The sequence below is a fragment of the Scyliorhinus canicula genome, chromosome 9 (assembly GCF_902713615.1).
Source record: "Scyliorhinus canicula chromosome 9, sScyCan1.1, whole genome shotgun sequence".
In the NCBI taxonomy this organism is placed as follows: domain Eukaryota; kingdom Metazoa; phylum Chordata; class Chondrichthyes; order Carcharhiniformes; family Scyliorhinidae; genus Scyliorhinus; species Scyliorhinus canicula.
Genome location: NC_052154.1, coordinates 171002208 through 171027218, shown reverse-complemented (window position 1 = coordinate 171027218; position 25011 = coordinate 171002208). Strand labels below are relative to the sequence as shown.

General features: G+C 45.4%; 1 protein-coding gene across 5 annotated transcripts in view; it reads left to right on the top strand.

Moving 5' to 3' along the window:
• The window catches only part of LOC119971897 (ecotropic viral integration site 5 protein homolog), a 377542-nt gene that overhangs the window by 115943 nt on the left and 236588 nt on the right, over nt 1–25011 (top strand). The gene's annotated exons all lie outside the window — the stretch shown is intronic.

Below are 25011 nucleotides of genomic sequence, written 5' to 3'. Positions count from 1 at the left end.
GACCGCAGTGGAGAGCCTGGTGCACGACATCAACACCATTAGTGAAGGTGTCCAAGGTGGCGGGCAGTCGGTGATGGCCATGGCTTAGGGCCTCCCCAGAATGTCGGACTCGCTAGGGGGTGTGATCCAGTACCAGACTGACCTTGATGAGGTGTTGCAGGACATGTCCCGCTCTCAGGTGGGAATGACTGAGAATTCCAGAACTTTCGGGCCTAAGCAGTTGCAGGCACGATCACTAATGATGGAGCAATTGAAACTGGGAATGCTCAACAGTCCAAAATTAGACTGAAAGTCCTCCTGAATGTTAGGTAGAGACTGAAAGTCCTCCATTTCTATCACCAGAATGACAGGGAGTGTGATAGCTTGATCTTGGTTTCGGACAAAGCTCGGCACAATATTGAGGGCCGAAGGGCCTGTTCTGTGCTGTACTGTTCTATGTTCTAAGTGTTGTGAGCACTGGCCTCATTTTTAAAAATTACTGTGTGTGGCCATTGCTGGCAAGACCAGTGTTTGTTGCTATCCCTAATTCCCTTTGAGAAGGAGGTAGTGATCTGCCTTCTGGAATTACTGTAGTCCAATGATGCAGGTACACTCTCTTAGGAAGGAAATTCAAGATTTTAATTTCTCATCTGGGCATGGCTAAACTAGTTTTGTCATTGAGAGGCTTCCAAGTCTGTCAGTTTTACTGAAGAGCTCTCTACTATGCACTGGTTGGCCTTGCTGAGTTGCTGACAGATCAGAAATGGGTGCACTGACTTTTAAAGTCAAACTTACACGTTAAAACAGAATTTAATTATTAATTCATTACAATTACTGATTGAACAACTTTAAGGGGGTTCCTTCTCTCCTAACCAAGCAAAACCAAAAGTAATGCCAGGGCCTGACCCACTGTCTTTTAGGGGATTAACTCCTTGCACACACCCAGATGTGCCTCCCCATGGCAGTTAAAATCCTGCCCATATGTTTTTTAAAGAATAGGTAATTGTAATTGTTTCTGTTCCCGCACCTCAAGGTGCACAAGGCAGGTTTTCTTGAATCTGTTTCTATAGTGAGTTTTTACCTGGAACGGGTCGCTCGCCAGAAGCTTATAGCTTGAGGGGTACCACTCCACATCAAGCATGGCTGAGTGACCAGGAGTCTTTCCCACTCTTACCACCTGCCATTGACATGCTGTAAGGATTTTGCAGGTTGATATTCAACCTGTTGGCTGCATTATGAGCACGTCTTCCTTGGCCATCAAGTCCTGGGGTGGGACACAAACCTGGAGCATCCGACTCAGAGGCAGGGATGCCATCCATTGCACTGTAAGACCTCCCGTGCAATAACATTTGTTAAAACCTGAAAAGTTGAATGTTTCTTCTCCTATAAAATTATTATATTTAAACCAAATTTCAAAATGAATACAAGCCAATCTCTATCCACTCCTGAAAGACAATGCAAAATTTGATGTTCAAGTGCTCACAGCTTAATTTATTTGGGAAATCAAAATTGATATCCTCTATTTTATGTCCAAATACAGTATATTGTTAACAAATTCTAATTGAAGCCTCGAATATAAATTTTTGCAATGCACTAATTTATTTCTTGCACTCTGCCATTTTGGTAATGCTGGTGATAACAGATAATTGAGCACTGCAGAGCTGTAGTAGGAATACCATCTGGTGTCAATTTCAAGACTGCATGATATCAGTATAAATTGTAGCAATTTAGGAAGTAGGTGAGGTGAATGACAGTGTGGGGTACAAATTAGATGTTGTAGTCCCAATTTAGTGCACCATTTGTACACCATTTTCTTCCTGCCAAAATAATTTTTCTCTTAGTATTTGAAAAACAAATGACAGATTTGTATGCTTCACGTCTCCCGCATTGTGGATCTACATGCAAAACTGCCCATAACTTGTCATTTGTGGTGCAACCTGAAGAAAATAGGAACAGGATTCAGCCATCAAAGCTGTTCCACCATTTAGTAAATTATTATGGCTGATCTGTACCTCTGCTTTGCGCCATATTATTTTGTAGACTCATCAGCAAAAATCTATCACTCTCACTCTGAAAATTTTCATGAATCTGAATTCACAGTTTTTTTGGGGGAGTGAGCACCTCACGGGACTTGGGTGAATCCTGGGAGGCGTGAAGACTGTCATGAAGCCCATAAGAAGGCTATCCCAGCATTCACCAGCCGCGCCGTGCTCAAGGGAGAGCGCAATGCTGCCATTGGATCACTCCCTATATCTTTTTGTGAAAATTGCTTCTTGATTTCATTCCGAAATGACCTAACTCTAATTTTAAGATTATGGCCTGGGTCTTGTGCTCGGTGGCTAAATGTAAGCACTTGTTGCTAACTCCGTGAAATACGTCTCTCCCTTGGCCATAAGCTGGACCAAGGTACTTGCTGTCTTGGCTGCACCAATGGCGATCAATTCAAAGGCCTAGTGTGACACATTGCTTGCAAAGCCATGCCCCCTTTTAATGTCATGAGATGTGTTCAGCGCAATGACAAGTAATTTTTAAAAAATATTTTTAATATTCAGGAATAATAATTGTCTCTTGCAACAAACTATTATGAGGAGTTAGTGCATGGTACAAGTCAGGAAAACTAATTGGAATATCTGAACATTTCTTAATTTATAGGCAACAATGAACTTTGTTAATTACAACACCCATGGTTTCATCTTGGCTCCCCTTTAGGGCCCAAAAGAGGGATCAGGGAGCAGAGAGTACATTTAGGCGAGAGAGGAACTGGAGGAGTCCAAGTGTTTTAACATTCTTGTTGGTTTAAAGGGATGTGATTCTCAGCAGGCATTCCCCCTGCTAGCATCAAACCTAAAAAAATCTCCATAAAAACAAATGTAACTTCTGAACAATCAGCCCAAGATTCCGATGGCCGATCTCTGCCGCTTTGTAAACCAGTGAAGCCAGTAGCATGTGGCGCAACTTCTGGAGCTCGGCGTAAACAAGATTGCAAACTTCTCAGCATTGCCACTATTGGGACTGCAAGATTCAGGCCGATATCTTTTTGCCCTGGATTGCTCAACAGTGAAATATTCTTCCTGTATGTACCTCTTGATTATTCTAAACATCTCTGAGATCACCTCAATTTTCTATGTCCATGGGAATACAAGCTAGGTTTGTGCAACCTGTTGCCATAATTTAACCCTTTAAGCTCCAAAATAATTTTGCTTAATCTACATTGTTATAGACATAGCCCTTTCAAGACCAAAATATCTTTCCTGAAGTCTCATGCTCAAAATTGAACACAGTACAGAGTTTTGCCAAGGTTCTGTACAAATAACACGTCTTGTCCTCATTTTTATATTCTAATTACCTTGCAATAATGATCAGTTTTCTGTATACAGGCATTTAGTGATTTATGTACATGGACACAATCGTTTTGCTACTTCACAGTTTCCATCATTAAAAAAAAATACCAATTTGTCTTTCTCAAGTTCAAAGTAGATTTATTTCACACTGCTCCACCATTGAACTCCGGGGGCGGATTCTCCATTCCAGCATTGAGGGAAAAACGAGTTTGGTGCCGGGTGCCTTTGCAGTGCTCCGATCCCTGCCGTCGGCCTCAGTGTGCTACCACTCCACTCCGGTGGGAGGATGCAAAACAAACAGTTAAATAAATGTAGTTAACCGATTCAAAGCCCGAGTCTTCCCACCCCCCCCCCCCCCCCCCACTCCCGTTATTATGCTCTGACCCCCACAGCAGGAATTCCACCAGATGGGATTTGCTGCATGTTTGCCCAAGCATGGCCCTGACATGCTGGAGGTTGGTCAAGGATTCAGAGCATAACTGAAGTGTCCCCAAAGTCCATTGGGACCCCCACAGACAATGCAGATCTTGCCCAACCCCCTTCCAACAAGTAGTTGCATCCTCCCCCCACCAGGGGAAAAACGAGACTGCCCCGACAGCATGCATGCATAAGGACCTAAGTGGTTTCTGCTGAGAAAAAGAGGAAGTGAAAGCACTTGGCTCCTTTTAATGTAGTGAGGAGCTGTCAATCATAGCAAGACTGTTGATAAACTTTGTGGTTAACATCAACAGAGGATACCTGAGATGCATTCAAGCATGAAGGTAAAGACAACCCCCCCCCCCCCCCCCCCCCCCAGCAGCTCTGTCTGGACCAATAAAACTGTCAATCACTGGCTAGTGAAATGTATAGATTTGTGAAATTGAATGGAAGATTTGCATTCAAGTGCTGCCAAGAGATTTGAAGCCTTTGAAGTGTCCTTGGGACTGCTGCTTTAAACACATTTCTGAGGCAGCAAATGTTAGGGAAGGGTAAGTAAAATTGTAGTGATCTTTCACTCTACTGCCTGGACTGCTCTTCAGCTTTCAAGCAGGGGTAACTGATGGAGGTTTCTGTTGGGAGTCTCAGTTCGGTGTTCTGATGGGGGAGATCTCTGATGGTGGGTCTCTGATTGGGGGTTCTGATGGGGGCTGGGGATGTCGTGGGGGTGGGGTCGGGTCACCCTTGTGTGTGTGCTGTGAGGTTAACCTAGTTGAATCTGTTTGAGTAAGTCACTCACATGAAGTATTTCTATGGATGCTGTTTTATGTACAGGAGATTATTCACAAAAATTAGAGTGAACATAATTAGAGGCAACTTTGTGACGTGTCAATAAGTGGTCAGGAGTTAGGGGACAGAGAGGAAGCATAAATGGAATGGTTCAAACTCTAAATTGTTGGTGGGGGGGTGGAATTCAGGATTTGCATTGTGGAGGGGAGGAGGACTGTTGCCAGACCTCGGTATTGGGCCACCAGCTCAAAATGGCGACCCGATACTGAGATTCCAACGGAATCTGGCAAGCTCTCCCTTAGCATTGTATGGGAGAGTGTCTCGTGTACTGGGCTCCATTTTTTTTACTTAAAAAATTTAGAGTACCCAATTATTATTTTTTTCCAATTAAGGGGCAATTTAGTGTGGCCAATCCACCTAACCTGCACATCTTTGGGTTGTGGGGGTGAAACCCATGCAGACACGGGGAGAATGTGCAAACTCCACACAGATCGTGACCCGGGGCCAGGATCGAACCCGGGACCAGGATCGAACCCGGGACCTCAGCACCGTAGGCAGCAGTGCTGACCACTGCACCACCGTGCCGCCCTACTGGGCTCCAGTACTTGCACCAGTGGAGACCAGCAGTGATTCTCTGCTGGCGGGAGAACATAGGTTCCAGATGGGCAATCCAGGCCTCCATCTGCCAAGTTGTCTCCCATTCACTTAGCCTGTCTGCATCTTCCTGCTTCCGTAAACACAACTTATTGTGTTTCTCAAATAGTGTCATCAGCTAACCTGGATATACAACATTCTTTCATCCTACTTATTAATATGTATTAGTGAGAAGCAGCTTTCCAACTTGTCACATCTGACCAATATTATTGTGCCTGTGCCCATGTTTAGCATTGACAGCAGTTCAGTCTTTCTGCTTTGCTGTGCTATCAGGTCAGGCTCTGTATGTAAGCAGCATTTACACAGCAACTGTAACAGCAGAACAATCTACTTAGCCCCTACATTTGTAGATGTATCCCAGGTACTAAAGAGCTGATTCAGAATTGTAAAAAAAAATGACATATGAGTACCCATGGGAAACACTGGGGAGATTCGGGTTTAGTGAGGGCTTTATTGGCTGGGTGAAATTGATGTACCAGGCGCCTGTAGCAAGTGTACAAACCGGCTGAGGTCGGGGTACTTCGAGCTTCACCGGGGAACGAGGCAGGGGTGTTCCCTCTCCCTGTTACTAATTGCCCTTGCTATAGAACCACTAGCTATGGCACTGAGAGCCTCGAGGAACTGGCGGGGACTGGCTCGGGGGGGGGGGGGGGGGGGGGGGCGCACGGAACATCGGGTCTCGCTATATGTGGATGATTTGCTCCTGTACATTACGGACCCTGTGGCGGGGATGGGGGAGGTTCTGCGGATCCTGAGGGATTTTTGATAGTTTTTCAGGGTACAAATTGAACATGGGAAAGAGCGAGTTGTTTGTGAACCAGGCCAAGGGGCAGGAAGAGAAACTGAAAGAGCTGCCGCTCAGATCGGTAGAGAAAAGTTTTCATTACAGGTAGCTTGGAAATGGGATGCTCTGCACAGGCTCAACCTACCTGGTTGGTGGAGCAAATGGAAGGGGACTTTAAAAGGTAGGACATGCTCCCGTTGTCACTGGCAGGGAGGGTGCAGACCGTGAAAATGACTGTCCTCCCCAGATTTTTGTTTGTCTTTCAGTGCCTCCCCACCTTCATCCCCTAAGGCCTTTTTTAAGCGGGTGAGTAGGATCATTTCGGACTTTGTGTGGGTGAATAAGACCCCGTGAGTAAGGAGATCGTTGTTGGAGCGCAGTTGGGGGTGGGGTGGGTTGGCGCTGCCGAACTTTCGCAAGTACTACTGGGTGGCCAATATAGCTATGATTAGGAAGTGGGCGATGGGGTGGGGGGGCGGCGGCATTGGAGCAGCTGGAGGCAGCGTCTTGTACAGGTACTAGTCTAGGAGCTTAGATTATGGTACCTTTGCCGTTCTCGCCGACCAGTTACTCCACAAGTCCGGCGGTGGTGGCGACATTGCGGATGGGGACAGTGGAGGAGGTACAAGAAGGTGGAGGGAGCGTCGGTCTGGACCCCGATATGTAACAACCACAGGTTTGTCCCGGGTAGGATGGATGCTGGGTTCCAGAGCTGGCAGAGGACAGGCATCAGAAGGATGGGAGATCTGTTCATAGATTGAAGCTTTCCCAGTTTAAAGGCACTAGAGGACAAATTTAATCTGCCACCAGGAAACGCCTTTGAATATCTGCAAGTACGAGTCTTCCAGAAAAAACTGGTAGTGCCTTTCCGACGCTGCCGCCACTGAGGATACAGAACAGGGTGGTCTCCGTCACCTGGGTGGGCGAGAAGGTGTTGGATATCTACCAGGAACTACAGGAGGCGGAGGAAACCCCGGTGGAGGAGCTCAAGGGCAAGTGGGAGGAGGAGCTAGGTGAGGAGTTGAAGCGGGTCTGTGGGCAGAGGTCCTGGGCAGAGTTAATTCCTCCTCATCATGTGCCAGGCTGAGTCTAATTCAATTTAAGGTGGTCCACCAGGCACACATGATGGCAGCGAGAATGAGAAAGTTTTTTGGTGTAGAAGACAGTTGGATGAAGTGCAAGGGCAGCTCTGCAACCCATGTCCACATGTTTTGGACATGCCCAGAGCTTAGAGAGTTCTGGCAAGGGTTCGCGAGGGCAATGTCCAAGATGCTTAACACACGGGTGGTGCCGAGTCCAGAGATAGCGATCTTTGGAGTGTCAGAAGACCTGGGAGTTCAGGGGGTGAAAAAGGCCGACATCTTGGCCTTTGCCACCCTAGTAGCCCGGAGACGGATTTTATTAATGTGGAGGGATTCGAAGCCCCTGAGTGTAGAGACTTGGGTTAACGACATGGGTGGGTTTCTCAGCCTCGAAAATAAAGTTTGCCTTAAGAGGGTCTACGCTAGGGTTCTCTCGGAGGTGGCAGCCGTTCGTCGACTTTCTCGGGGAAAATTAAAATGTCAGCAGCAGCAGCAATCCGTGGGGGGGGTGGGGTGGGGGGAGGTAGTGAGTGCTTCATTGGGATGGTGTGGGAAGACTGAGTCGCGTGGGGTAATGTCTATTTAATAGTTATTGTATATTCTCTTTTTGCACTATGTTAATGTTCACTCTAGTTTGTTTTCTTATTATTGTTACCACTGTTTTATTATGAAAAATTCAGCAATACCTTAATAAAATTACTTTTTAATTTAAAAAAAATGACATATGAAGAAACCTCTGTGCAGTTTAAAAAGCAGAAATTGAATCACTAACTGGTAATGCTTAGGTGTCCAAATTACTGAATGACCTCGTATTCCAAAGGAGGTTGTCCTTGTAACTTTTAATTTGATATCAGTAACTACAAGTACTGTTGACGGTTTCAGAGTGGACCTATTTGTGAATTGCTACAAAGGTCACAAATAGAAATCTGAACAGCTAGAAAAAATAAGTTAGTCCCTGACTTGTACATGTATTGTACTATTAAAGTTTTTGTTTCCAGATTGCGCATACATTGCTGTATTTTTGTACTGTTCATTTTTGGAATTGTTACAGAGGAAATTTCTTCTGTGAAATTATCAGCAAGCACTCATGAGTGTCTACATCATAAGAAACTTAAGGATACATTTTCATGGAGTCAAGGAGACTCCATGGAAGGTTAAAAATAGTGACCAGGACCTGACTTCAGGATTCCCAATCCCACCCCAGGGATTCCAAATTTCAGGAATGCCTTTTAAAGGTGTGGGCTGGACCAGATCGTAAGCCTGCACTCTGTACTCTTGACTTGACTGACTCCATTGCGGGGATAGGTCTTTCATGGAGTCGGGTCAACTTTTCAAAGAGTCGTGGTTCATGGCACCTCAGGTTTTGGGAGTGATTTAACAGGAAAAATACAGATGCCGTTTTGGGAACGTTTAGTGGGGTAGGTGCCAAGAACAATCCCGCTATGAAACAGGACTCTTTTTTTGCCATGGTGAGGAATACCCTGCCGAGGCCGCACTTACCTTCATTTCCTGCAGCGGCTTCATTTTAAAATGCCGCCCCAATCTCTTGACCCCCTCCTCGGCATCCCCACCACGTTTCTAGACCCCCCCCCCCCCCATGCTCCAACATACCTGTTAGGGATCCTTGAGCCCCTCCTCACCCCACCTCTTAAGGGCAGGGCACTCCTGGATCCTATCCCTGGCATGGGAAACCTGGCACCTTGACACCGCCAGCCTGGCACCCTGTCAGTGCCCCTGCCAACCAGGCACAGCCACCCAGACACTTGCAGTGCCTAGGTTCCAAGCTAGCAGTGCCAATGTTCTCTGGTGGCAGCAGGAGTGCCAGGATACCATCCTGCCCAAAGCCCAACCACCCAGGGGCCTCCAATGTCCTGGGAGACTCCCCAAGTGCCATTACGCCTGGTCCATGTTTGTGTGGACCAGTACTAAACACCATGGAGAGGTTTCCCAGACCTAACCTAACTGCTCACTTAAATATGTAAATCTGGATCACACCCAGTGAGTTCGATATCCACATCACGACGTGTCGCAATATCTCATTAGATTCCGTTAGATATTGTGAGATGTTTTGAGTGTTGCAAGTCTCATGAGAGACCTCTTGACGGGTCACTGAGTTGGGCGCAACAGGCCGTTCGATCACGCCCGTTGTGAACCTTGGTCTGCATGATAGAACCATTTGAACAATAAGTTCAAAATGTTCTCCTCACGGCCCCCATGGCATGGTGTGCCCCCTCACCAACCCCCTATGTCCTCTTATGCCCCCAACACCAAGATAAGCCTGAAGATTGAGAACAATTTAGAATGCAGCAAGGAAACTGATGAAGAAAGGGAAAAGAGAATGTGAATGCAAACTAATGAGAAACATAAACATGGACTGTAAAAGCTTCTTTAGATATGTGAAAAGGAAAAGATTAGCTAGGACAAATGTGGGCCATTATTGGTGGGGACAGGAGAATTTACAGTGAAGAACAAGCAAATGGCGGCGAAACTAAATAGTTACTTTGCATCTATCTTCACATAAGATACAGAAAATCCTCCCAAAATACTAGGCGATCAAGGGACTTGTGAAACTGAGGAAATAAAATAAATTAATATTAGTAAAGAGGTAGTACTTGAAAATTTAACTGGATTGAAGGTTGATAAATCCCCTGGACCAAGTGAACTTCATCCCAGAGTGTTGAAGGAGGTGGCCAGATAAGTAGTGGAAGCATTGATAGTTAGCTTTCTAAATTTTATAGATTCTGGAAAGGTTCCTGTGGACTGAAAGTAGTAAATGTTAACTCCACTAAACAAGGAGGGAGAATGGAGAACTACACACCTGTTAGTTTGACATCAGTGATAAGGAAAATGTTAGAATCTATTTTTAAGGAAAAGATAACTGGACATTTATGAAGAATTGTATAACTGGGCAGAGTCAACATGGATTTATGAAAGGGAACTCAACTTTGCCAAACTTGTTGGAGTTTTATGAGGATATTACTTGTAGCATTGACAATGGATGTATATATTTAGATTTCCAGAAGGTTTTTGATAAAGTTCCACACATGAGGTTAGTAAATATAATTAGCGCGCATGTGATTGGATAAATATGCTAGTATGGATTGAGAATTGGTCAACAATTCTGTGAAGGCGATGGCATAATGGTATTTTCACTAGACTAGTAATCCAGAGGCCCAGAGTAATAATGGGGACGGACACCCAGGTTCAAATCCCACCATGGCAGATGGTGAAATTTGAATTAAATAAAAACCTGGAATTAAAAGTCTAATGATTACCATGAAACCATTGCCAATTGTCATAAAAACCCACCTGGTTCACTAATGTCATTTTGGGAAGGAAATCTGCCATCTTACCTGGTCTGGCCTGCATGTGACTTCAGACCTACAGCAATGTGGTTGACTCTTAACTGCCCCCTCAAGGGCAATTAAGGGTGGGCAATAAATGCTGGCACAGTTATGCCCACATCTCATGAACAATTTTTTTTAAAAGACAGCAGAGAGTAGGAATAAACTAATCATTCTTAGGATGGCAGACTGTTACTAGTAGTGTGTCACAAGAATCAGCGCTTGGTCCACAGCTGTTCACAATTTATATAAATGATTTGGAAGTCAGACTATTTCTTTAAAATAGTAAGAAGTTGGAAGTACGAGTATCCAAAGGAACTTGGGTGTCTGTTCATGAGTCACTAAAAGTTTGAATGGAGGTGTAGCAAGCAATTAGAAAGACAAATGATATGACGGCCTTCATTAGAAGGGGATTTGAGTACAAGAGTAAACATGTCTTGCTGCAGTTGCATAGAGCCTTGTTGTGACCTCACCTGGAGTATTGTGTACAGTCTTGGTTCCCTTTCTCAGGAGGGATGTACTTGCCATAGAGGGAGTGCAACTGAGGTTCACTAGGTTAATCCCTGCACAGTAGCATAGTGGTTAGCTCAGTTGATTCACAGCTCCAGGGTCCCAGGTTTGATTCCCAGTTTGGGTCACTGTCTGTGCGGAGTCTGCACGTTCTCCCCGTGTTTGCGCGGGTTTCCTCCCGGTGCTCTGGTTGCCTCCCACAGTCCAAAGATGTGCAGGTTAGGTGGATTGGCTATGCTAAATTGCCCTTAGTGTCCAAAAAAGGTTAGGTGGGGTTACGAGGATAGGGTGGAAGTGTGGGGATGGGGTTGAGATGTGGCCTTGGGTATGGTGCTCTTTCCATGGGCCGGTGCAGATGGGCCGAATGGCCTCCTTCTGCACTGTAAATTCTATGATGCTATGAGATTGTGGAATTGTCCTATGAGGAGAAATTGGGGAGATTGGGGTCTGTATTCTCTCGGCTTTCAAAGATCGAGAGGTGACCTTATTGAAATGTACAAACTTGGTACATTTCATGATAGAACATAAGAACATAAGAACTAGGAGCAGGAGTAGGCCATCTGGCCCCTCGAGCCTGCTCCGCCATTCAATTAGATCATGGCTGATCTTTTGTGGACTCAGCTCCAATTTCCGGCCCGAACACCATAACCCTTAATCCCTTTATTCTTCAAAAAACTATCTATCTTTACCTTAAAAACATGTAATGAAGGAGCCTCAACTGCTTCACTGGGCAAGGAATTCCATAGATTCACAACCCTTTGGGTGAAGAAGTTCCTCCAAAACTCAGTTCTAAATCTACTTCCCCTTATTTTGAGGCTATGCCCCCTAGTTCTGCTGTCACCCGCCAGTGGAAACAACCTGCCCGCATCTATCCTATCTATTCCCTTCATAATTTTAAATGTTTCTATAAGATCCCCCCTCATCCTTCTAAATTCCAACGAGTACACTCCCAGTCTACTCAACCTCTCCTCATAATCCAACCCCTTCAGCTCTGGGATTAACCTAGTGAATCTCCTCTGCACACCCTCCAGCGCCAGTACGTCCTTTCTCAAGTAAGGAGACCAAAACTGAACACAATACTCCAGGTGTGGCCGCACTAACACCTTATACAATTGCAACATAACCTCCCTAGTCTTAAACTCCATCCCTCTAGCAACGAAGGACAAAATCCCATTTGCCTTCTTAATCACCTGTTGCACTTGTAAACCAACATTCTGTGACTCATGCACTAGCACACCCAAGTCTCTCTGAACAGCGGCATGCTTTAATATTTTATCGTTTAAATAATAATCCCGTTTGCTGTTATTCCTACCAAAATGGATAACCTCACATTTGTCAACATTGTATTCCATCTGCCAGACCCGAGCCCATTCACTTAACCTATCCAAATCCCTGGATATGGATGTTTCCCCTGGCTGACTTAATCGCAAGATAAGGGGTAGGCAATTTAAGACGGAGATGAGGAGGAAATCCTTCATTCAGGGATTGGTGAATCTTTAGAATTTTCTACCCCAGAAGTTTGTGGAAGCTCAATCATTGAGCACGTTGAGAACAGAAATTGATAGGCTTCTGGCAATTAATAACATCAAGGAATATGGTGACAGTACAGGCAAGTGGTGTTGAGGTAAACAATCAGCCATGATCTAATTGAATAACGGAGCAGGCTTAACACGCTGAATGGTCTACTCTTATTCCTAATGGATTTCTGGGCTCTCAGTTGGCTGAGTTTAAAAGTTTCTTTTTTTAACATATCCTATTCTCATTGTGGGTTAATTGGTTCGATTTAGTATAAAAGGGCAGAATGGGCATGGAGGTGCCCGATCTTGACATGGGGAGGCTGCATGAGGAGGCAAAGGGGTTGTGTGAGGGGCATACCTTAGCATGGGGCATGAAGGATCATAGGGGTGGATAGGGGCATGATGTAGCATGGACATATGTTGGGGGCTGAGCGTGGGTGAGGGTTATGGGCCTCAGAATGACTGGAATGGAGTCTCAAACACAGAGTGTGCACCTAATCCCTGGTTAATTGCAGTAACCAGATTTGAAGTGGGACAGCAGCCTTCAAAGATAAATCAAACATCTGATGCCTTTCAATACAGTCTGAGAATCAAGACTTAAAGTGTGTAGTTTGCACAGTAAACAAAGTAAAGAAAACTTGAAGGGGTTGGTGTGAAATCATGGACTGGATTCGCTGTGAAAAGTGGAGTGGCTTGGTAAACTGGTGGGGGAAGGGGTCTTCGATGAACTCCCTAGATGGATTGAGATCACAAGTCACTGAGGAGGAGGCCGAAGGCGGGGGATTGCCAAGGGTGATGGTTGCACAGATATCTGGACAAGGAGAAGATTCTGTAGTGGGAAAAGGAGTCGAGGAAGTGCACCTGAGAAGGGAATGTGATTCAGGTCTGCCAGGATCTGACTGCAGTGCTGGTGAAGCGCCGGGCTGGGTTCAACAGGGTCAAAGCGGTTCTGTTCCAAGGAAGGAGTGAAATTTGAGGGGCTGTACCCAGCCCGGTTGTGAGTCACAAACCTGGGCCAGGAGTTCTATATGGACATGCTGGAGGAGATGAGCAGGTTTTTGTGAGGCCATGATCTTATTGAATGGCAGAGCAGGCTTGATGGGCTGAATGGCTTACTCCTGCTCCTATTTCTTATGATCTTATTAAGAGATTTCTGGAATGAGTTCCAGAATTTCTCGTTTGTTCTTAAGTAGCAAGGTTTATGGAATCACAGAATTGTTACAGTGTAGATGGCCAGAGTAACAGTGTTGTCTTCCTGAAGGAGCAATTCCATCACCTTGGAGGGATTTTTTTTACTGACTGAAAAGTAGGATTCATTTTAGTTTTGGTTTAGGTGGTAATTAGTTATCTGGGTGGTTGATCAGTTCTTCTGTCGGATATCACCTGTGCAGAGGTCAGATTATTTTCCACTATATTTCAAATGTTATTTTTTCTTTGGGCTTTCACTATGTTTGCCTTAGACTAAGCTTTCTGGCTTTCATTGCAACCTAGATTTATTTCTAGATACAACCTTGCATGGAGTCATTTTCAATGCATTTCATAAAATGTTGCTGTGTCTCCAAAGTCATTTTCAGTGTTTTATCATTTTAATGATCGAGGAAGCTAGCTGTAGTGAAACAAGGATTTATTTTAAACTATGTATAATACTCTGTCCATGGCAGTAACTCCACAATCACAGGCTCCTTTGGGACAGCCAACAACTCCGGGCCCTGCTTGGGCCGGCTTTAACGTTTAGGTCCAATGAGCTCCAGCTGGGTGGCCTCCGCCCCCTACCTGGGAAGCTCGTACTCCACGAGTCCCAAGGGGAGATCGACAATGGTTTCCCCATAGTCTTTGTGGGGGTTATGATAATCATGTTGATTTTCTTCCCTTTTTGTTTCATATTCGCATGTTATTTGCCAAATTCTCCAAGAATATGCAACACTAAGAGAGACGATTATTTGTCCGCAATTTGCAACTTACAATACAATACTTGAAAGTGCTTGAATTCCTTCTTGTACCACAGGCTTACTTAGACATTGTTGTTGCAAAATCAGTTATTTTTCTTTTTTTAATATGAATTTAGAATACCCAATTCCTTTTTTTTCCAATAAGGGGCAATTTAGCGTGACCTAACTGCACATCTTTGGGTTAGCACATCAGTGCTAACTACTGCGCCGCCGTGCTGCCCATCAGTTATTTTTCTAAGCCATTCAATGCAAATACAAGCATAGGACTGATTTGAGTTTGTTTGATTAAAGCCCTATGGATTTTAATGGACAGTTATTTAAATTTGAATCGTGCTGATCAAAACTATTTGCTACGATATGTTTAAATCAAGGAGATAATTAAGCTTAAGAATTATTTAAAACCTTTGTCTCTGTTAATATTCGCATTATTTTAATGTTTCGTATATTTGTTTGGCAGCTAAAGCCTCAATTGCATTCGATCATAATGTTATTCTCCTGCTTGTAGAAGAGGAAATTTATTAAAACTTAAGTCAAAACAAAATGAAAAGGGTTCACTGTTCAGACCCTGGTTGCACGATAGATTCACTAATTACCTGGGCAAATGAAAGAATTTTCTCGGACATGGAGTGGAGGCTCACGTGCAAGAATATTCTGAGTCACTGAAACAAAAGAATGCTTTTAGGAAAATGCCAACATGTTTTATACTGGTGCTATTACAGATGAGGTGAAAAGATGGGAAATAGGACAAATTATGTCATCATATCATTACTGCCTCATTTGGATACAGCAATCCAAGAGTGCGTGTAGATATCCATTATCTCTGCTACCTGCTTAGTGAAGCTAGAATATTGGACAGACTGTCGCAGGAACTCTACGTGCATCAGTGCTGAGTTGTCTATTTGATACTATTTACCTTTACCCAGCCGTTTACATCCACGACTTGGTTTAATGTCTTTCTTGAGATGCTGTTGTGCACATTTGAAAAATGACAGGAAAAATGGTCCATTCAGGCTGTTCTATGTGATTATGATACCTGACATATATCACAGTAGTACACTTTCCAACCCATCCAAAACCACATCCTCTCCTGGGAGAGGCAAAAAGCGGTAAACTCAGGCCAATTTAGCGGTCAGAAAACCGACTAGATTGCTGTCTGATCCCCTGAAACTAGTCCAGGAAGTCACCTGGGCTCTAATAATTCTGTAGCATCTACCTTTTTTAAGACATAATTCTGCCAGGACAGAAACAGGTCTAGTCTCATTTGAAGGAATTTAGTGCGCTGTTTTGCTGTGCCATCATCCAAACTCTGCAAGCGAAAATGCCAGGGAGGAAGAGCTTGACTCCGCTCTCGGCGCTGGCCTGCTCGTACTTAATGTTGTGAGCAGCATTAATTTGCTTGAGGTGAATCTTTGGCCCCTGTCTTGGAGGGAGATCCCAGTTTAGAGAGCTGTTGGCCAATTGCATTGACTGGGGGTGGTCGTCATTGCTGAGACTACAGCCAATCCTGTTGAAGGGGAGCCTGGACTACAAGGTTTTTTTGATTTGTTCACGGGATGTGGGTGTCGCTGGCTGGGCCAACATTTATTGCCCACCTCTAACTTCCCTCCATATAGAGTGCATTTAAGGGCCAACCACATTACTGTGAATGTGGAGCCATATGTAGGCCAGACCAGGTAAGGGTGTCAGATTCCTTTCTCTCAGGACACTAATGAACCAGATGGATTTTTATGACGATCAACAATGGTTTCATGGTCATCATTAGATTTTAAATTCCTGAATTTTATTGAATTGAAATTTCACCATCCTCCCTGGTGGGATTTGAATCCAGGTTCTCAGATCTTGCCCTGGGTCTCTCGATTACGGGACCAACGCGAATACCACCATGCCACCTCCTTCCCCTATAAGGCAGGGTCTTGCCCGGGCCAGGCTGGCAAGCCCTAGTGAGGGGGATGGGGAGGGCAACAGATTTGGAGTGCTGGAGGAGAGGACTAAAGGTGGGGTTGATCTTGGGGCAGCTTCCAAGAGGGCCCACAAAGGAGGTCTCCTTGCCCCTTTGGTGAACTGCAGTCTGCATGGTGCGGGCCTACCCCCGTCACAGATAAAATTCTCACAGTGGTGGGATAGGACCCTTGATTTAATTAGTGAACCACTTAAGAGCCTCAATTGACCCAAGAAACCTATGCTATTAAATAATAATTGCAATAAACTTCACAACTTTTAGTCCTGTTCAGTAAAACTCTTAACATTTCCTAATCTTCCAATTTTTACTCTGACTAAGCTCTCTGATTTTGAAAACAGCTTCAAATTTCTTTAGGACTTTATAGTTTTCCGTATTTTCTTGAAAGTTTTCTATTTTGTGGAGCCTTCTGAATCCTAATACGTTTTCTTTACCTTCCTTATTTTTTGTTTCCTAACCTCTCGTGTCCCTCTCACTAAGCTTAGGGTGAGAATTGCATGTTTTTATCCCTTATTTAAGACCTAAAATTCTCATACTTGTGTCAAATTTGTCTCTGGCCTGGTCTGTAGTTTTGCAGAAGTCCGTGTATAGCTTTAAAGCTTTGTGACCAGATTTAGAAGATTAATCAGCATCATGGGGTCGAATTCATCAGAAACATGGGGGAACCCCACTACCTGGAGGTTCCCCTCCAAGTCACTCACCACTCCGACTTGGAAATATATAGCCTTTCCCTCACTATTCCCTCCCATACAGGTTTGCTTGTCACATGGTGGGGCTCCTTGCCCACCACTGGGTGAATACCAGTGGCATCTATATGAGGCCCAAATTCCCAATTAAGGTTTCAATTAGTAATAGGTGGGAAAGCCAACCACTGGGCTTTCCACCACAAATCTAATTGGGGTGGGGGCAGAAAAACGGCTGGGTTACGACCCAACAGCCTCCTGCCTGCTTAAATGCCCCACCACCAAATTCGTCATGGGGTGGGCATTAAATTCCACTTGTGGATGTAGGCAGGTTATTTAGCTTGATCACTGTGTGTAGAACTAAATGACTGTGATGGCTCGTATTTTGGAAGTACAATCTATATTTTATGTTGAGGTGATGGTTCATTTAATAATCTTTATTATTGTCACAAGTAGACTTACATTAACACTGCAATACAATTACTATGAAAGTCCCCTAGTCGCCACACTACGTACTCCTTTCGGGTGCACTGAGGGAGAATTCAGAATGTCCAAATTACCTAACAGCGTGTCTTTCGGGACTTGTGGGAGGAAACCGAAGCATCCAGAGGAAACCCACGCAGACACTGGGAGAACGTGCAGACTCCACACAGACCGTGACCTGAGCAGGGAATCAAATCTGGGACCCTGGTGCTGTGAAGCAACGGTGCTAAGTACTGTGCTATCGTGCCACCCCCAAGAACTGGGAGGGGGTGGGGCAACTTTTTTTTAAGAGAATGCCATTCCCAACGGCGTAACAAGAAGTGTGCGCCACTTCTGCTCTCTTGCTTTTTCCCATTTTCCGCAAGATTACAATTAAAATTTAAAGTGCCGGTGGCATGTATTGGAGATATGTGCAATGTTGTGGTGGGAGAAGCTTTTCAGTGGTGAAACCCACTGTCAGTGGACATTGTTACAGTTACGGGTGAGTTCGTAAAAGTCTCCTAGTCATACATTCACTTGTAAGTATTTCACATTAGATTGATTTCACTTTATTCATGTGTGCACATCCTTATTTGTTGAGACTAGCCTAGTCAGAGAACTAAATGTACTGGCACACCTTAGGGTTAGCATGCATTGATGGTTACAGGAGTGTTCATAGAATCATAGAATTTACAGTGCAGAAGGAGGCCATTCGGCCCATCGAGCCTGCACCGGCTCTTGGAAAGAGCCACCCTACTTAAGTCCACACCTCCACCCTATCCCCGTAACCCAGCAACCCCATCTAACCTAAGGGCAATTAGCATGCCCAATCCACCTAACCTGCACATCTTTGGACTATGGGAGGAAACCAGAACACCCAGAAGAAACCCACGCAGTCATGGGGAGAATGTGCAGACTCTGCACAGACAGTGAACCAAGCGGGAAGAGACATTTCCTTTACTGTACAAAAAGCAATGTAATTTTTCTTGTTTACTCTTTATTGAATGATCATCTTAGTGTCCAGTGTTTTGCTTGCTACATTGTGGGACATGGCTGAACTTGCAGGCTTAGCTGCCCCTCCCTTCAGCACATTGTGAAGGGCGTTGCGTCAGATCCCTCTCAGCAGGGTTAATAGAAATGTTAAGAGTGAACCCAAAGCCTTTGAAGAACCATGCCAGCCAACCACCTGAGAAGGAAACACATTTGGACAGTACTGATATTGCCATTGAGACCCCTCATTTTCTGCCTCGACTGGCTGTTACGACCTTCGCCATCCCCCACCCGCCCAACCTCCAACCCATCACACCCAGGCTGCTAGGTCCTTCCCACTTGACTCCTCCATTTCCCTGACTCCCACCCTCTGTCCTCCCTTGGATTCTGTTTCCACTCTTCCATACCAACCCAACTCCACAACCCACCCGACCCCATCTTCACCAGTCACTCACCCTTGCGAGTTTAGCGTCACCATGAGATCTACCATTCTCATGATCCCCTCCCTTGTGCCATAGAGTTAAACAAGGAAAACCGCTGACCTTAACACAATTGCACAAATGTAAGCTGGGTGCCACGAGATTCTAGTGCGCTGCACACTTTATCTTGAAAGTAGGATGAGGCTCGATATGCCACAAACAAGCCAATAACTTTGGCTAGGATTATCCGGTGCCCTCACCCCACCCGCAACAAGTTTCCCCACAGCAGATGTGCCGAGCAATTAGCCGCTGACAACATCTTCCGGCCCTGCCGAAGTCTACAGGCTTTTGAATGGTTTGCCTGCTGAGGTGGGGGAGGACCCAACGAAGAGTTTTAACTTCAGATGGACCGGAAGATCCCATCAGCAGGAGGCTGAAAAACCATGCCTTAATCTCTGAGTCTCAATCTGCCATCAGGAAATTGAGATTTTGCATCTCACCTAATTAAATCACCTCACACACCACATTTCCTGCAATCGCAAACTCCATAAAATTTCCCCCCAGGTTTCAGTAGGAGATGATTTAGTAAAAAAGCCTTGCTTCCAATAGCTGATCATGTGACCAAGTTGCCTGGGATATAAACAATAGAAAATGATCAACAGAAAGTATTTTTTTAAAATTTAAAGTACCCAATTCCTTTTTTTCCAATTAAGGGACAATTTAGTGTGATCAATCCACCTACCCTGTACATCTTTGGGTTGTGGGGGTTTCGACCCACAAGGTATGTGGAGAATGTGCAACTCCACATGCACAGTGACCAGGGGCTGCGATCGAACCTGGAGCCTTGGTGCCTTGAGATACCAGTGCTAACCACTGCATCACCATGCCACTCTAACAAAAAGTTAATTATAGGGGTGAGTACATTGTGGTGTGGATCAGGTCTCAAGCAGGTATTTTTTTAGTTTTTTTGTTTGGAACAAACTTGCTGCAGAAAACATCTAGTTCCATCAGAGCTTGGGATATTGGCTGTAAGAAATGAAACTCTTGTTAACTGAAAGACTCCTGAAGATAAGTTGGACTTTTGGGATGGCCAGGCTGAGAAGAGTGAGAGAGTTTTAGATGCAAGACCTCAGTGCTAAAGAATTTTAGAACCAGGAGAGTTCTGACCTGAGGTGGGGTGATTAAAATGAAATGAAATGAAACTGAAAATCGCTTATTGTCACGAGTAGGCTTCAATGAAGTTACTGTGAAAAGCCCCTAGTCGTCACATTCCGTCGCCTGTTTGGGGAGGCTGGTACGGGAAATGCTAAAAATATCTGTGTAAAATGGTGAGTCTAAAACTGAGAGGTTTGAAGAGACAGCCTTGCTGGAAGCAAGTGCAAGGCCCAAGAAATTTCAGCCCTTATACGAATATTTGAAACAATATTCAGAACAAGTGGTTAAGATTCCAATTTCTCATATTTATATGACTTGAGTTTATTGTGGGTGTAAGTCAAATGGGTATAGAAGGAAAGTTAAGAAGTTTGGATTAAAGCATGAGCCTGAAATTCTTCATCCGTTTCCACTGGTGAGGTCTTCCAGGAGTCCCACCAATGGTGACCCCTAACTGCGGGTTCCCCGGCAGCGGAGGGTGCAAACAATGGGGAAATCCGTTGACTGTGGCGGGACTGGTAGAACCTGTCACCATTGCAAAACACACTGTGGGGGTGGGGAATCCCGCCCTAAGTATCTGTGTTAAATTATGCTTTTAATATCTTTAACATAACTGACATTTTAAGATAGGAGAGTATAGATATTAATATTCATGTTTGTTCTTTAATTCTGTGTAGTAAAATCTTAATGTTTTAGGCCAAGGACCCTGTGGCTTAATTCTTTTTGTAAAAACCTGGGTTTTCTGATTCTAAAAAAAATAAACTGAGATTGGAACAGGAGACAAATTGAAATTTATGAGCCTGAAGCATGGGGGGGGGGTTTTCATTTCAATCCACAAAGTTATCCATGAGTGCAAAGAAATTCCAGCTAAAGCCATTAATTGTGTGCTGATTAACACCTCAGAAGGGAAGTGCTGAATAAACATCTCGTTTGGAACAAGTTTGGGAGTCAGAAGGATAAGCAAAATAGAGCTGATTAAATACTCTGTGAAATATGATGTGCAGTAATTTACTGAGTCTTTGAATATTTGATCCAAAAAAAGCAACCTCTAAGAGATTAATAATATCAAAAGTAAAATTGCATAGATTTTCCAGAGTTTTGCTTGTTTTCCTTTGTGAAGTAATGGGAGAAATATTTGGATATAAAATTTGATCGGTAAAGTCTATCATTCAATAAAAAAATCTTAGATGATGAAATAGTGGCCACAATGCTCCCGAATGCAAAACGCTGCTGCCAGCGGGAAAACAGGAGTGTTTCCCCAAAGGCCCCCCCCCCCTTGAGAACCCTTCCCCAGAATGACCCCCGTCAGGCCCCACCCCTAGGCAGTGCCAACCTGGCGTTGTGAACTCTGAAGGGGGGCAAGGAGGTGAGACCCTCTCTGCACTTACCTTCAGGGTACCTGGGGGAGTTCTTTCAGAGGAGGTGGGGATGTGGGGGTGGTTGGGTTTGGCTGGGCTGGAGGGGCTCAGGTCAAGGGTCTTTCCCGGAATGGGGGTCGTGCGGCAGTTCTTCCCTCTGTAGCCTTGAAACCCTTTGATGTCTCTCACAGCATGCCAATCTCAATGATCTATCAGATGAAGGAGCTGCACCAAATTGTGCCTGCATGACTTCCAGCAGGTCTACAAGATTATGAGGGGCATGGATAGAGTGGATGGGTAGGCACTCTTTCCAGGGGTGGAGGGGTCAGTCACCAGGGGGCATTAGTTTAAGATCCATTGAGCAAAGTTTAGAGGAGATGTGCAAGGTAGGTTATTTACACAGAGGGTGGTGAGTGCCTGGAATAAGTTGCCAGGGGAGGTTGTGGAAGCAGATACATTAACGGCGTTCAAACGGCATCTTTTTTTATAAATGTTTTTTTATTGAGTTTTCATATTTTATATATGACAAATTACAAGTTATTAGAGAGAGAGAAAAAAAAAAAGGAAAACACAAAAATTTAACATGAATATTTACAGGTAAGCATCTTCATAACAATAATTGTGGCCGCCCCCTTTAGCCAGCATACATATTTTACATTCCCCAATATGGCCGAGGCACATAGGCATTTATTTATAGTTTGGTTTTGGGCCTTGGCTTGCCATCAAACCCCCATACCGAGCCCGTATCCCCCCCCCCCTCCCCCCGGCTACCTTCCCCCGATTCCCGTCCATTTTCCCCTGGTTCTTGGCCACCCGACTATTCTTCCTCATGTACGTTGGCCACAAACAGGTCCCGGAACAGTTGCATGAATGGCTCCCACGTTCTGTGGAAGCCGTCGTCCGACCCTCGGATGGCGAATTTGATTTTCTCCATTTGGAGAGATTCCGAGAGGTCGGACAGCCAGTCTGCAGCTCTGGGTGGTGCTGCTGACCGCCAGCCAAACAGGATTCTACGGCGGGCAATCAGGGAGGCAAAGGCAAGGGCGTCCGCCCTCCTCCCAGGAATAGATCTGGCTGGTCTGAAACCCCGAAGACCGCCACTATCGGGCATGGCTCCACCCTCACCCCCACCACTTTGGACATAGCCTCGAAGAAGGCTGTCCAGTACTCCACAAGTCTGGGGCAAGACCAGAACATGTGGGCGTGGTTGGCCGGGCCTCTCTGGCACCGCTCACATTTGTCCTCCACCTCCGGGAAGAACCTACTCATACGGTTTCTCGTTAAGTGGGCTCTATGTACCACTTTTAGTTGCGTCAGGCTGAGCCTTGCGCACGTGGAGGTGGAGTTGACCCTATGCAGTGCTTCGCTCCAGAGTCCCCACCCTATCTCCATCCCCAGGTCGTCCTCCCATTTCCTTCTTGTTGCGTCCAGTACGGTGTCGTCCCTATCTACCAGTCGGTCATACATGTCACTACAGTTCCCTTTCTCTAGGATACTTGCGTCCAGTAGGTCTTCCAATAGTGTCTGTCGTGGCGGTTGTGGGTACGTCCTTGTCTCCTTTCGTAGGAAGTTTTTGAGCTGCAGGTACCGTAGCTCGTTCCCCCCAGCTAGCTGAAATTTCTCTGTCAGTTCGTCCAGTGTTGTGATCCTGTCGTCCGTGTATAGGTCCCTGACTGTCAGTGTCCCCCCGTCCTGCCTCCACCTTTTGAAGGTGGCGTCGGTCAGTGCTGGTTTGAACCTATGGTTGTTGCAGATGGGAGCCTTGTCCGACATTTTGTACAGGCCAAATTGCTGCCGTAGTTGGTTCCAGGATTGGAGGGTGGCTGTCACCACTGGGCTGGTGGAGTGTTTTTTGGGTGGGGATGGGAGTGCTGCCGTGGCGAGGGCCCGGAGGGAGGTTCCCATGCAGGAGGCCTCCTCCGCACGCACCCACTCGGCTTCTGGCTCCTGGATCCATCCCCTTACTCGCTCGGCTGTTGCCGCCCAGTGGTAGAATTGTAGATTCGGGAGGGCTAGCCCCCCCCTGGATTTTGTTTTTTGTATGACCTTCTTTGGGATCCTAGCATTTTTACCCCCCCATACGAACGCCATGATATGTTTGTCCAGCGCTTTGAAAAAGGCCTTGGGGATGTAGATCGGAATGGATCTAAACAGGAAAAGGAACCTGGGCAGTACGTTCATTTTGATCGTCTGGACTCTCCCCGCGAGGGAGAGCGGGAGTGTGTTCCATCTTTGCAGGTCCTTTTTAACTTCCTCCGTCAGGCTGGTGTCAAACGGCATCTTGACAAACACATGGATAGGATGGGTTCAGAGGGATACGGCACAAGGAAGTGCTGAGGGTTTTGGCAACGGTTGGTATCATGACCGGTACAAGCTTTGAGGGGAGGGGGGGGGGGGCGAAGGACCTGTTCCTATGCAGTATTGTTATTTGTTCTAGCACAATGGATGTGAAATTTGGATCCATTGTGCTGTTGGAGATGGCTCTACAAAAACTCTTCTGAGGGCATAGTATACCATAGAATCATAAAAACAATGCAGAAGTAGACCATTCGGTCTATTGTGTTTGCAACGACCCTCCGAAAGAGCACCCTACTTAGACCCACTCCTCTGCTCTATCCCCTTACCCCCACCTAACCGTTGGACAACAAGGGGCAATTTAGCATTGCCAGCCCACCTAACCTGCACATCTTTGGATTGTGGGAGGAAGCCTGAGCACCTGGAGGAAACCCACCCAGACATGGGGAGAACATGCAAATTTTACACAGGCTGTCCTAAGGTCGGAATGGAACCTGAGTCCATGGCGCTGTGAGGCAGTAGTGATAACCACTGTGTCACTGTCATCTTGAAAAGAGTGCTCATGCCTGCTTTGGGAACTTGTCATATCATTCTGTGTCATAATGCTGACTCATGTGACACACAATTCCCAAATGTGGACCATGCAGGCGCATTGAGCAAGTTTGCTTATCATAGAGTCAGAGAGTTTTATAGCACAGAAAGAGGCCTTCATCGTGTCTTCATCAAACAGCTATCTATTCTAATCCCATTTTACAGCACTTGGTCCGTAGCCTTGTAAGCTATGGCGTTTCAAGTGCTCATCTAAATGCTTCTTAAATGTTGTGAGGGTTCCTGTCTCTATAACCCTTTCAGGCAGTGAGTTCCAGATTCCTACCACCCTCTGGGTGAAGTTTTCCCCTAAATCCCCTCTAAATCACCTGCCCCTTACTGTAAATCTATGCCCTCTGGCTATTGACCTCTCCACTGAGGGGAAAAGTTTCTTCCTATCTACGCTATGTATGTCCCACATAATTTTGTACACCTCAATCAGTCCCCCTCAGCCTTCTCTGCCCTGAGGACAACAACCCTACCCTATTTAGCCTCTCTTCATAGCTGAAATGGTCAAGTCTAGGCAACATCCAGGTGAATCTCCCCTGAATTCTTTCTAATACAATCACATTCTTCCTATAATGGTGCAACCAGAACTGCTCACAGTACTCTAGCTGTGGCCTAAATAGTGTGTTATACAGCATCATAATCTCCCTGCTCTTAGAGCAGAAACTTGTAGTTTGTGTGGCACTTTGCTCCCCACCGCAGGACTGCCAGCCTAGTCCTAGTCCTAACGATCAG